At 35.6% G+C, this 12,772-nt stretch overlaps 1 protein-coding gene across 5 annotated transcripts in view; it reads left to right on the forward strand.

The window, feature by feature from the left end:
- Positions 1 to 12,772, forward strand: part of NOL4 (nucleolar protein 4) — a 365,383-nt gene that overhangs the window by 283,685 nt on the left and 68,926 nt on the right. The window lies entirely within an intron of this gene.

The raw sequence follows: 12,772 nt of genomic DNA on the forward strand, positions 1-12,772 counted from the left end.
GGGGGTGGTAAAAATACAATATAAACTTGAAAGTCTAGAAAATCAGAAAATGGGGATGTAACATAATGAGAATTCATGCCCTGGGCCTACACGTTCATAATTAATCCTTCATCATATGCCAATTACATATCATTTTTCTTGTCTCTTTTCTAAGGCTGTGCAGCAGATATGTGTATATTTGTGCATGTGTGTGTGTGCACTACTCATTAGTGTTTCATTCAGTCTCCCCCTTGGTTTATCTGTAACTTTCTGTCTCTCCTTCACATTCTCTGGAATGTGTTTCTCTCTATTCCCTTTCTTAACTATCCACAATAAAGAACTGAATTATAATAAATGAAATGTTATACGGAAAATTGTGTTGTAGTCTTTTAAATTATCTTGATAACAAATGAACTAGATGCTTCATATCTGCAGTTAAGTTAGTCCAATTTTGCTCTTTCTGTGCAGCAATGGGCTTAGAAGAAAGAAGAAGAAAACTGTTTTTATTTCAGGCCTAGAATATTTGAAATAATGTTTCAGCATGGCCCTGGCTTTGAGTTCATGCATTTACTATTAAAATGTTATGTACTAATAATTCTGAATGCTGCAAAAGATGAAGTCTTTAGTTATATGAGAAATACAGTATTAGCCTCAGATCAAAAGTATGTATAAATACTAATTTTGATGTTATCGTGCAATCAGTTCTTATTCATATATGCATCCTTAGTGAGACTTACATCATGATTATATCTATAAATTTATCTTGCTTAAAATGACCTACAGCCCCAGATATGATACCTAGCATATGATTAGTAGCTCTGGAGTTACATAGACCTGCTTTTTTAATTAAGTAATTTATTTCTTTAATTTTTTAATATACATTCAATCACATTGTTTAGTTTACAAAGTGAACAGTTCAATATGTGAACATTTCTCCCCAGTCCAGTTGATCAAAATATCTTCAACAGATAACACCACACCTCCCCATCCCGTCAATGCTCTGCTTCCGTATCCCTCCTCCAAATGTCCTCCTGGTTTTGAGTCTTATCTTTGCCCTTGTTAATTGTGTGGCCTTCAGAAATCTATTCTACTTCTGTATACTGCAGCTTCTTATATTAAAGACAGCAATAATTATAGTAGTAATCCTTGGGGGTACTTATGAATCCCTAAGATGACAGATTCTTATGGTGAACTTAGCAATTTGCCTGGCACATGGTAAGATGAATAAAATCAGCCTAGAAAAGAAAACTTCTCTGTATGTTTTGCGTTTTATCAGTAAATTAGAAAGAAACATTGATTGTATTATCTCAGACACAGGATTTTTAAAGTCAGACTAAGTCCACTAGATAAAAGATACTAATTCTAGAAATTGGAATAGTAAAATTCTGTCACTTAAGACTCTACTGGTGTTATCTAGTCATATAATCACTCTTGTCTATACTCTAGAATATCCTTGCAGAGTATCTAGACTATCCCTACATAGTATCAGGGATATTCTTATTTATGAAAATTAAAATGACTGATTAATGTTATATAGTGCCTGCAGCATCCCTCTACAACAACCTCCAAAGCTGACCATTTACAAATATTTGGTCCAATCATTTAACCACTGTTGTCCTCACCTGTAACATGAGGGCTGCAATGTCACATTCATAGAGTTATTGTGAAGATCTGGGAAATTAATGCATATGAAAGTATAGTGTCTTTGAGGTGTTTATATATTTTTAGAGAAATATTATATTCTCTATTTGCTTAACTATCTCAAGTGGCAGGAAAATCTCACCTCTGCGGAAGATCTACTTGTACTAATACACTTTCATATTGTCAGAGAGTTGTAATAATTTTGAAGGTCTTTAAGTTTATCTTAAAAGCTAAATTACTAGACCTTCCACCCACTGAAGAAAAAGTACTGGAAATAATGGGGTGTGACACTTTCTACTACTGCCCCAGGAATATAGCCTGGGTGGGCACGGATCAATGGTCCTTGACGCTACTTTCCATAAAAGCCGTTTCTTAGTTCTGTGCCATCATACATAGTGGTTGTTTATTACAAAACACCATTAGATGGGAATGGAAGATGCCAAAAATTACCTCCTCTGATGAATGTTCTTTCAAGGCCCTAAAAGAGTTTAGAAGGCTTGAGATATAGGGGAATATGGAAGAAATTATTTTTAAAAATGTATTTACTGTAATTTATTGGAAATCCAAAGACACTATATTTTTTCATTCATTATTCTCAAGAACCTCATGAGACTACATATCATTATACTCATTTACATGTAAGAAAACTGAACCTGGAGAAGTGTTCATTCATTCAATTCGCCAGCTACATGGGTAAGTCAGGGTATGAATTTATGTCCTGTGAGGCTGACATCTGAGCTCCTTCCACAATAATAGAATGCTTTTTTATTGATTTTGTTCACTCAGGGAAAAATTCTGGCCTGGAACAAACTCGTGGGACTCATATTATTTGTGGCTCTGCTCACAAAGTTCTGACAGTGCACTTTCCTTCTGAAAAGCAATTTGCTTTGGTCACAAAGATTTTGCACTGTACCGTAACTAGTTAACCAGGTTTTGCCTTGATATTAGCCTAAAAGACGGTTACAAATTTCCCAGAGTTTTGCCTCCTCTGGAGAGCCAATTATGAACCAAGAGCACTGATTTAGTGTATTTAATTAGTATTTCAAAAATATCTAAACTATTTCTTACTACTAGTTCAATAGATTTCCTTCAGTATGCCGCACTGAAACTTCTACCTGCTGATTCTATTTCCCACCAACACATGGACTTGGAGGGAATTTGCTTTTAATTAAATGTAAACCATCTTTGCCCAAATAGAGATAGCCATAGTTCCAAGTTCCGAAAATGAGATCATCCTTTTCTCTGTGCATTCTCTCTTTTTGTTTCTATTTTACTACAGGGTATGTGACCTTTCAAGAGTGAGACAAAAGACAAGAGTAGAAGAGGGAGAAACCCCTGAAATGGGGTGTGGGCACACTGCAATTCTGTTTCCAATTCTTCCCCCTGTAGGGATTTTAGACACACACACTCACACATACCCAGCATGTTTTCAAGCCACCAGTGCTGGGACTCAATCCATGCTGTTGGCCACATGGGATCCAACTGCTTTAACCACTATGCTACCCTGGCCCTCGGTGTGTATTCTTAAACCACTCATGATTCTTAGATTTGAACAGCTATCCAGAGATTATTCACTGTGTCCCTGACTTTCTGGAGGTACATATGAGTTCCCATCTGGACAGTTAAAACATGTTTTCTGCTAAGCCACAGATCCCTTGGGCCAGGCCAGGGCCTAGCCTCATGCGGAGCTCTAATTATATCTGTCCTTCAGAGTTTATGAAACTTGATGATTTAATTGGATTTTATAAAGCTCTTTGAGCTATAAACATAAAAGGTGCTATGGATATGTTGAATACATTATTTCATACATCTATTTTGCAACAAAATCTAGAAGAAGCTTCTTACGCACCCTAAGTCTCAAAGCAAGCTAGTGGCAAAGACAGGATCCTATTGCTTCATCTAGAATTGGACTTGACAGAATTGAGATTCATCCTCAATGCATTTTAGAATATAGGCAACATTTATTTTAATATAAAAAGCTGTATTTTTACATTCAAAAGTTCTTTCTCACTTTGACAGTTCAGAAAGATGGGTGAAACAGGATTTCACTTTTATTTATTTATTTGATTGCCAAAGGGTGTGTGCACTCGAGCCAGAAAGCACTTCAGAATCGGAGGTGTCATGTTCCAATCATTTTTTCCTCCATTTTTTCTATCTCATTAGGATTTGGGGTATGCAAGCACATATGCCCAGTGTGTGTGGCCCAGATCCACCAGGGAGAGCATTTGAACTGCAGGAAGCAACATGGGATTGAGTTGCACAATGCTTATCTGCTATGCTATGGGACCCCAGACTTCATTTTTTTTTAAAGAGAGAGGTTTTTTTTTGTTTTTTTTTTTGTTTGTTTGTTTGTTTGTTTTGTTTTTTGTTTTTTCCTATAGGTTTTTTTTTTAAAGAGAGAGGGTTTTTTTTGTTTGTTTGTTTTTTGTTTTTGTTTTTTTTTTCCCTATAGGATGAGTGTGTTTACCAGAGAGACAGAGATACAGAAAGCAAGAACACACCCTCTCAGGAGGAATGGACACGCCGCAATCCCTTCTCACTCAGGAGGAATGGACATGCCGCAATCCCTTCTCCTCCATTCTCTTGAGATTTTAGGCATGCACGCACATGTGCCCAGCATGAGTTTCAAGACTCTAGGTCCAATACTCAAACCACGGTCAACCATGTGTTAGTCCAGCAATGTAACCATGATGCCATTTGCCGGTCCCCTCAGACTTCATTTTTATGGTATGATAACATTACCCAAATTTGAGAGGTTCTTTTTCTGTGTCTTTATTATCTAGAGATTATTTCTGTCTTAAAAAAAAAATTTGTTTTGGTGGTTGTTAGCACTCATTTGAAGAGACAATCAGAGACCAAAAATCAGAGATTATCACTAGCATGTATTATCACCACCAAATCAGAACCAGCTACTCACTGGTGATTTATACCCTCATGGAATGTATTTCAACTATATTGGAGGGATGACATATATTTTACTCATAGGCTTGATGACAAAATAATGTATAAAGTTTCTGAAGAATGTGAGGATTTCTTTATTTGCTCTATCCCTAATTCCTTCCATTGAGTTAGCATGTAGTTCTATAGAAGGGAGCATGCAAAACCAGAAGACATGGGCTTCTCCAGCTGCAGCCCAGCAGACACTGCCCTGGAGGAACAAAGTAGCCAGTCGGGACGGCAGTCAGTTTTACAGCATCTAGGGATGCTGTTTTGTGACACATTTGAATCTATTGAAAAGAGCACACTGTGGGGGAGGAAGGTGACATATTAGTCACACATGATGGAATAAAAGGTGAGGGAGCAGAAAAATGAAGTACTGAGAACTGAAGCTTTGCTAATAGAAAACACCAAAATAAGTAAATAAATAATCACTGCTGGTAAACTTACAGCATGAACTCCTTTGCCCAGAACCAAACCAAAACAAAATATATGCATATGTAAATGCATAGTTCTCTATTAATTGTTTTTACTTTATTGATGGTAAAATCACAGTAATCAGTATTTTTTCGTGATTTTTCTTTGCTCCCATTAAGGTATTAATGAATAGGCACATTATGTTTTGTTTTTTTTTCAATGTTGGTATAAAGTTTTAAAATATAGTCACATAAGTGTCACGACAGTTTTCATGCAGACTTTTTATTTTGTCATGGACATACTTGAAAACTCTAAAACACCATGCTCAAGACAAAGGTTTTGAGACAGGCAGCTTTTCTTTTGCATTTCATTCTGTAGCTGTACGTCTTTTTGGAAACTTTCATAAAGTTTAGCAAGTATCTAAAGAAAAGCAATATTTTTCAATAGGATTTTATTCTTAAATTTAAGCATTGTGATAGTAACAGGTATGGCTTGAAACCTCTTTCTGTTGCCTTCCAACTCACACTGTCTTGCCCTGTGCTCAGTCTTCCTCAGCTTTTTACTTTACTCCTAGCATTTTCCTTTTAGTAAAGAATATTTTAGAGAAAATTCTGTATCTTCGAGTCTTTCAATGTATTTTAACATTTTATGACCCCCTTCTTCCACAGGAGAAAATATACTGTACAAGAAAAACAAAAGTACCATTGACAATAGTTCTTAGAATATGCTCTATTTCCTATTCACACATATTATTTTAAACTATTTGTGATAGCGTATATACTGAATGTCATCTCATTCTAATAGGCCTTGTTTTGTCTCATTAGTAAGAATATTAATAGGGGCTGGACAGTAATACAGATGGTACTCTGCGAGGAAACATCACATGGGAAGGTTCTTTGTGAAGTCCAGAGACCTTCCTGAGTACACTGGGCACTCACTTGCCCGTAAACTGGTGCCAGTTGAAGACTTGGGGTGGGTCATAGTGTCAGGGCCTTATTAGGGATTCTGTTTCTCCCTCTCTTGCCCATGAAAGAAATAAGCAATAACGAAAAGAACATTAACAACTGCCACAGCAGAAACACCTATGGATGCAGCACTGTATGCTGTTTTGCAAATTTTTTAATGGAATTGTCGTCATTTTTATTAAAGTGGAGAAACTGAAGTTTAGAGCAGTTAGTTTTCCCAAAATCAAAGAGGGTTGATCCAATTCTAGCATTTTTTTTAAAATCATACTTTTGCATTTAAAAAAATCTTTAAAGTCATGCAGGCTTATTTTTGATAATGTGAGAAACAAAAGAAATGTATCAAGAGAAAATAAATTTTACTAGTAATTCTGCCACCTGGTTTTATAGCGGTCCCTTCTAGTACTTTTTCTACGTAAATCTTTTTTTAAAGCAAAATAATAACGCATCATATCCTTTCATTTTATTTGATGTCATGAGTAGTTGCTGTACCACTATGTAATTTTATAAAGATTTTTTAAAAGCCACTGAATACCCCATTATGTCATTTTTTAAATTTTTTGTAAATTATCCAGAGTTAATTCTACATTTTTCTACCACAATTTTCCTGTGAAAACAAATGCCTCCCTTACTTTTCTCAGGATAAATTGTCAGAAGTGGAAATACCATATCAAAACAAAACTTTCCAGGGTTTTAATGAGCATAAGGGCTGTGTCCTTGATCTCTACCCTAGTCACACATACAATAGGGATAGAACTTGTTTTCCAGGTATGTGCCTAGAGAAGCTTGTTTGAACATCTAGGGAACTTTGACTCTAAACCTAACTCTATCAACCATGGTGTATCTTTTCATAATTCCCTTGATCACTTTTTGGCCTAAAATGCAACTTATAGTTAATATAAATCATGTATGCTGTACGTCTTTTTGGAAACTTTCATAAAGTTTAGCAAGTATCTAAAGAAAAGCAATATTTTTCAATAGGATTTTATTCTTAAATTTAAGCATTGTGATAGTAACAGGTATGGCTTTTAACCTCTTTCTGTTGCCTTCCAACTCACACTGTCTTGCCCTGTGCTCAGTCTTCCTCAGCTTTTTACTTTACTCCTAGCATTTTCCTTTTAGTAAAGAATATTTTAGAGAAAATTCTGTATCTTCGAGTCTTTCAATGTATTTTAACATTTTATGACCCCCTTCTTCCACAGGAGAAAATATACTGTACAAGAAAAACAAAAGTACCATTGACAATAGTTCTTAGAATATGCTCTATTTCCTATTCACACATATTATTTTAAACTATTTGTGATAGCGTATATACTGAATGTCATCTCATTCTAATAGGCCTTGTTTTGTCTCATTAGTAAGAATATTAATAGGGGCTGGACAGTAATACAGATGGTACTCTGCGAGGAAACATCACATGGGAAGGTTCTTTGTGAAGTCCAGAGGCCTTCCTGAGTACACTGGGCACTCACTTGCCCGTAAACTGGTGCCAGTTGAAGACTTGGGGTGGGTCATAGTGTCAGGGCCTTATTAGGGATTCTGTTTCTCCCTCTCTTGCCCATGAAAGAAATAAGCAATAACGAAAAGAACATTAACAACTGCCACAGCAGAAACACCTATGGATGCAGCACTGTATGCTGTTTTGCAAATTTTTTAATGGAATTGTCGTCATTTTTATTAAAGTGGAGAAACTGAAGTTTAGAGCAGTTAGTTTTCCCAAAATCAAAGAGGGTTGATCCAATTCTAGCATTTTTTTTAAAATCATACTTTTGCATTTAAAAAAATCTTTAAAGTCATGCAGGCTTATTTTTGATAATGTGAGAAACAAAAGAAATGTATCAAGAGAAAATAAATTTTACTAGTAATTCTGCCACCTGGTTTTATAGCGGTCCCTTCTAGTACTTTTTCTACGTAAATCTTTTTTTAAAGCAAAATAATAACGCATCATATCCTTTCATTTTATTTGATGTCATGAGTAGTTGCTGTACCACTATGTAATTTTATAAAGATTTTTTAAAAGCCACTGAATACCCCATTATGTCATTTTTTAAATTTTTTGTAAATTATCCAGAGTTAATTCTACATTTTTCTACCACAATTTTCCTGTGAAAACAAATGCCTCCCTTACTTTTCTCAGGATAAATTGTCAGAAGTGGAAATACCATATCAAAACAAAACTTTCCAGGGTTTTAATGAGCATAAGGGCTGTGTCCTTGATCTCTACCCTAGTCACACATACAATAGGGATAGAACTTGTTTTCCAGGTATGTGCCTAGAGAAGCTTGTTTGAACATCTAGGGAACTTTGACTCTAAACCTAACTCTATCAACCATGGTGTATCTTTTCATAATTCCCTTGATCACTTTTTGGCCTAAAATGCAACTTATAGTTAATATAAATCATGTATGCCCATAATTTAAATATCTATATAAAATGTAGATGTCTAGTGTTCTGATATTTATATAAGCAATGTATTTATTTGTCTTTGGAGTTTATTTAGTTCTTTAGATAGAGAGGTGTCCCCCACAAGGTTATCATTCCATCAACCACTTGCAATTATTTCAGCCAGCCAGACCAGAAAGATGGGCTTCTGGTAAACCAGTCCCTCATCTGCTTAATGCCAACAGCACCTACTGTGTCCCTTCTAAATGTCATCAAGGGTTGATAGCAGTCTTTGGGTTGATTGCTATGGGCAACATCATCTAGAATTTGAGTACAGGATTCAGAAACATAACTTCTTAGATATATCCCTTGAAAATGAGTCCTTACAACTCACTTCTATTTTGGAGACTGATCAAGAGGCTCCAAATCCTTACATTTTCAGTAGGTTTTGCACTTGGCAAGTGAATGAAATACTTTCCCCTCCTTTCTTCTATTCTTCCTTTTACTTCTGTTTTGTAATTTGTTAGAACCTAGAAGTAAAAATTGTGTGGAATAAGATGAAAATAACTTAATGAGGCCCTTTTATTTAATTGTGTTTTAATTTCAAGGATGAGGCAATTAAGTATCAATTCAATGACCGTATCAATTATGCTTCCAATCAAAAAACTAAGTCACTGATGCTTTCTCATTACAGTTGTATTCGTGAAGTACAATTCTACTTTATATAAATTATTCATCTATTTTAAATATCTCTGAATATAAATTTATAATCTCTCCTAATATGGGACCATAAGTTAAATTTCCATGTTTAACATTTGCAAAAAGAATGTCACAAAACAAAACATTTTGCTTCAAATCAAATACAGGAAAAATATATGGTCAAATAGTTTCCAAGAATATGTGTTTTCACAGGAAGATTAGTTTTTTTTTTCTTATATGCAAAATAGCTAACACAAGTGGGTATTATACTATGACCTTGAATTCATGAATACAAAATAGTTAAATAATTATCAAATCAACCCACAGAGACTTGATTACAAACATTATTACCACTAAAAATCTACCATCTTTTATCTCTTAAACCAGAACTGTTTGGAAATGGTTATAACCACATTTGTAAATAATAGATTTAGGAACAAATATATTTTATATTTTTGTAAACTTGTAGAAATTTTATAAACAAAAGAAACTCAGAAAAAGCAAAGACATATATCAAAATATTTTATACAGAGACCAGTTGATGGCATAATGACTTTGTCACTAGACTCCCACGTAGTCGACTGTGGTTTAGGTCTGGAACCTGGTGTCTTAAACTTTTACCAGGTGTGTGTTTGTGCGCATGCCCAAAATCCCGAGAGGAGAATGGAGGAGAAGGGATTGCATTCTGGCCGTCCTCCCTGGAGTTGATTTCTTGCTTTCTCTCTCTTTCGCTGGTGCGTGTATGTGCCCTATAACAAAAATCTCTCAAAAAAATGTTTTATACATAACTATAATGCACATTTACCATTTTCATGCAAAAACTTAACTTTATTGTATTCATTATATAATATTTAAAAAGCATGGTTAAATATTTTTACTAAAATGCTTTACCTTCTCTGCAGGAAATAATATTTGATTGACTACTTTGATATTTTGTGAGCAAAATGATTGGTTTATAAATTTCTACTCCTTCAACATTAGTTATCAATATGGCTGGACTTGAAAAATTAATTAATCCCAGGGACCAGCCTCTGGCATAATGGTAATGTCACCAGACTCCCATGTAGTCGACTGCAGTTTGAGTCCTGGACCCAGTGGCTTAAACTCATGCCAGGCACCCGTGCGCACATGCCCAATATCCTGAGAAGAGAATGGAGGAGAAGGGATTGCAGCGTGGGCATCCCCCCCTGTGGGATGATTTCTCGCTTTCTGTCTGATTGTTTCTCTGTCTTTCTGGCAAGTATCTATGCCCTATAGCAAAAGCCTCTCAGAATTAAAAAAAAAAAAAGAATCCCAATTTGAGTTCCCAGAAGATAGTGATTTAATGGCAAAAGTTTTAGGCTTTTATTTTTCCATGTTTCTTGAAATGTTTTAGGTATCTCCTCAAATATTTAATGTATCTATTAGCAGAAATATGATTATTAGGAAAAACAATTTTTTCTAAATAGGTCCAAAAGTTGTTTATTTAGCAAGTTTATATGAAGCAGTCATCATGTGGCAGGCGTTTTCCTCAGTACAGATGCCACAAATCAAGTAGAGAGGATCTTTACTAAGAATAAGTGTCAGATCTATTTGGATTTACTTCATCATTTGAAGTATTATTTAATGTTGACAATAGAGCTACTGAGCTAGTGCATTTTTTGTTTACTTTTGTTTGTTTTTTGTTCTTTAGAGAGATTTTCGTTGTAGGGTATGTGTGCTAACCAGAGAGAGACAGAGAGACAGAAAATAAGAAATCGCCCCTCCCCCCAGGGGAGATGACCATGATGCAACCCCTTCTCTTTCATTCTCCTCTCAGAATTTTGGGCACACATGCACATGTGCCCAGTGTGTTTCAAACCTCTGGGTCCAGAACTCAAATCGCAGTCAACTACATGGGAGTCCAGTGATGTAACCATTCTGTCACCTGCTGATCCTGAGCAAGTGTTTTTATTCTCTGTTGAAAGATGAGTAAGACCTATCTTTCCTCAATAAAACTCACATTCTATAAAAGATAAGTGAATTGGCATGGTAAATGAAATCATCAGGCTATGAAGAATCCCCTGTGAGAAGCCCCAGGAGAATACTGCTAGCTCTGCTGAGGGAATGCATGAGGCACTGTTTGAGTCAGAACTTGAGAGATGGAAGAGATTTTGAACAGCAGAAAAACTACAAGATGATATTCCAGACACATGGAACATTTCTTCTTTTTTTTTCTTTTTTTTAATCTCCTTACTTGTTTATTTTATTTTATTTATTCATTTATTTATTTTAATTTTACCAGAGAGAGAGACACAGAGAGAAAGGGAAAGTGAGAAACCAAGCCACCAGGTCCGGGAAAATCAAGCTGCCAGGTCTGGGACTTGAACTGTGGTCAGCCATATGGGAGTGTCAAGCACCTTAATCACCATGCCACTTGTTGGTCCCTGACACATGGAACATTTCTAAATGAGATATTACAGTTTTATCAACCAGTGCATTTTTATCTTAAAAAAAATACAGTTGAGAAGCCCATCTGGGGTGTCAAAGAGGCAGGCTAGTGCTCCATGACGCTGGAGCCATATGAGAAGGCCCTGTGTCAGATCCTGGGTTGAACTGAATATGACAGGTGCACCTGTGGCCTGGCACCTTGATTAGCTAGAAGACTTGGGTGGGGAAAGGGGACTGTCTTACGGTGACACCCTTTTGAGGACACCGGTCCCATTTCCCCTTTCTTGCAGAAAGAAATCTTTGAAAACTTAAAAATAAGTTTACTTTTGCTTAAATTTTTTCTTCATGTCCATAATTTTCTCACATAAGGATATCTCAATGTATGTAACTGAGAGATAATGGACAGACATCATTTTATTAGTCCCTCAGTGGGACTGTAAGGTGTATAGATCAAAAGGTTTTCCTCTGTAATGGATGGCAATCTTAAACTGAGAAACTCTTTTTATAGTAATCTTTTTATTTATTTGTTTATTTTTGAGAGAGAGATATTTTTGCTATAGGATGCATGTGCTCGCTAGAGGGACAGAGAGACAAAGAGCAAAATCACCCCCTAGGAGGGATAACCATGGTGCAGTCACTTCTGCATTCTCCTCTTTGCATGAGTTTTAAATCACCAAGTGTGAGGCTTGAACCACAGTCGACTATGTGGGGATGGCCATGGTGCAGTCACTTCTCCTGCATTCTCCTCTTTGCATGAGTTTTAAATCACCAAGTGTGAGGCTTGAACCACAGTCGACTATGTGGGAGTTCAGCGACACAACCGTTATGCCATCTGCTGGTACCTTTTTCTTTGGGAAGCTGAAAACAAGCCACAGCTTTTATCTATATCTATCTATCTATCTATCTATCTATCCATCTATCTATCTATCTATCATCTATCTATCTACTATCTATCTATCTATCTATCTATCTATCTATCTATCTATCTATCTATCTAATCTATCATCTGTCTATCTATCTATCTATCTATCTATCTATCTATCTTCTATCTATCTATCTATCTATCTATCTATCTATCTATCTATCTATCTAATCTATCATCTGTCTGTCTATCTATCTATCTATCTATCTATCTAATCTATCTATCATTTATCTATATCTATATTTATTTATTTTTGGTCATTTCCATCACTTGACTACTTTACTACTTGGTTTACTGGCTTCACTGCAATTTTGAGATTTCTCCCACATTTTATAAAAAATAGTATTTTAGAAAAAGTATTTTTAGCTTAGGATGTTATTAGTTTCAAGGGGATAAATGGCAGGATATGAGTAGGTGGTTTGAA

The sequence above is a fragment of the Tupaia chinensis genome, unplaced genomic scaffold (assembly GCF_000334495.1).
Source record: "Tupaia chinensis unplaced genomic scaffold, TupChi_1.0 Scaffold000290_1, whole genome shotgun sequence".
NCBI classification, from domain to species: Eukaryota; Metazoa; Chordata; class Mammalia; order Scandentia; family Tupaiidae; genus Tupaia; species Tupaia belangeri.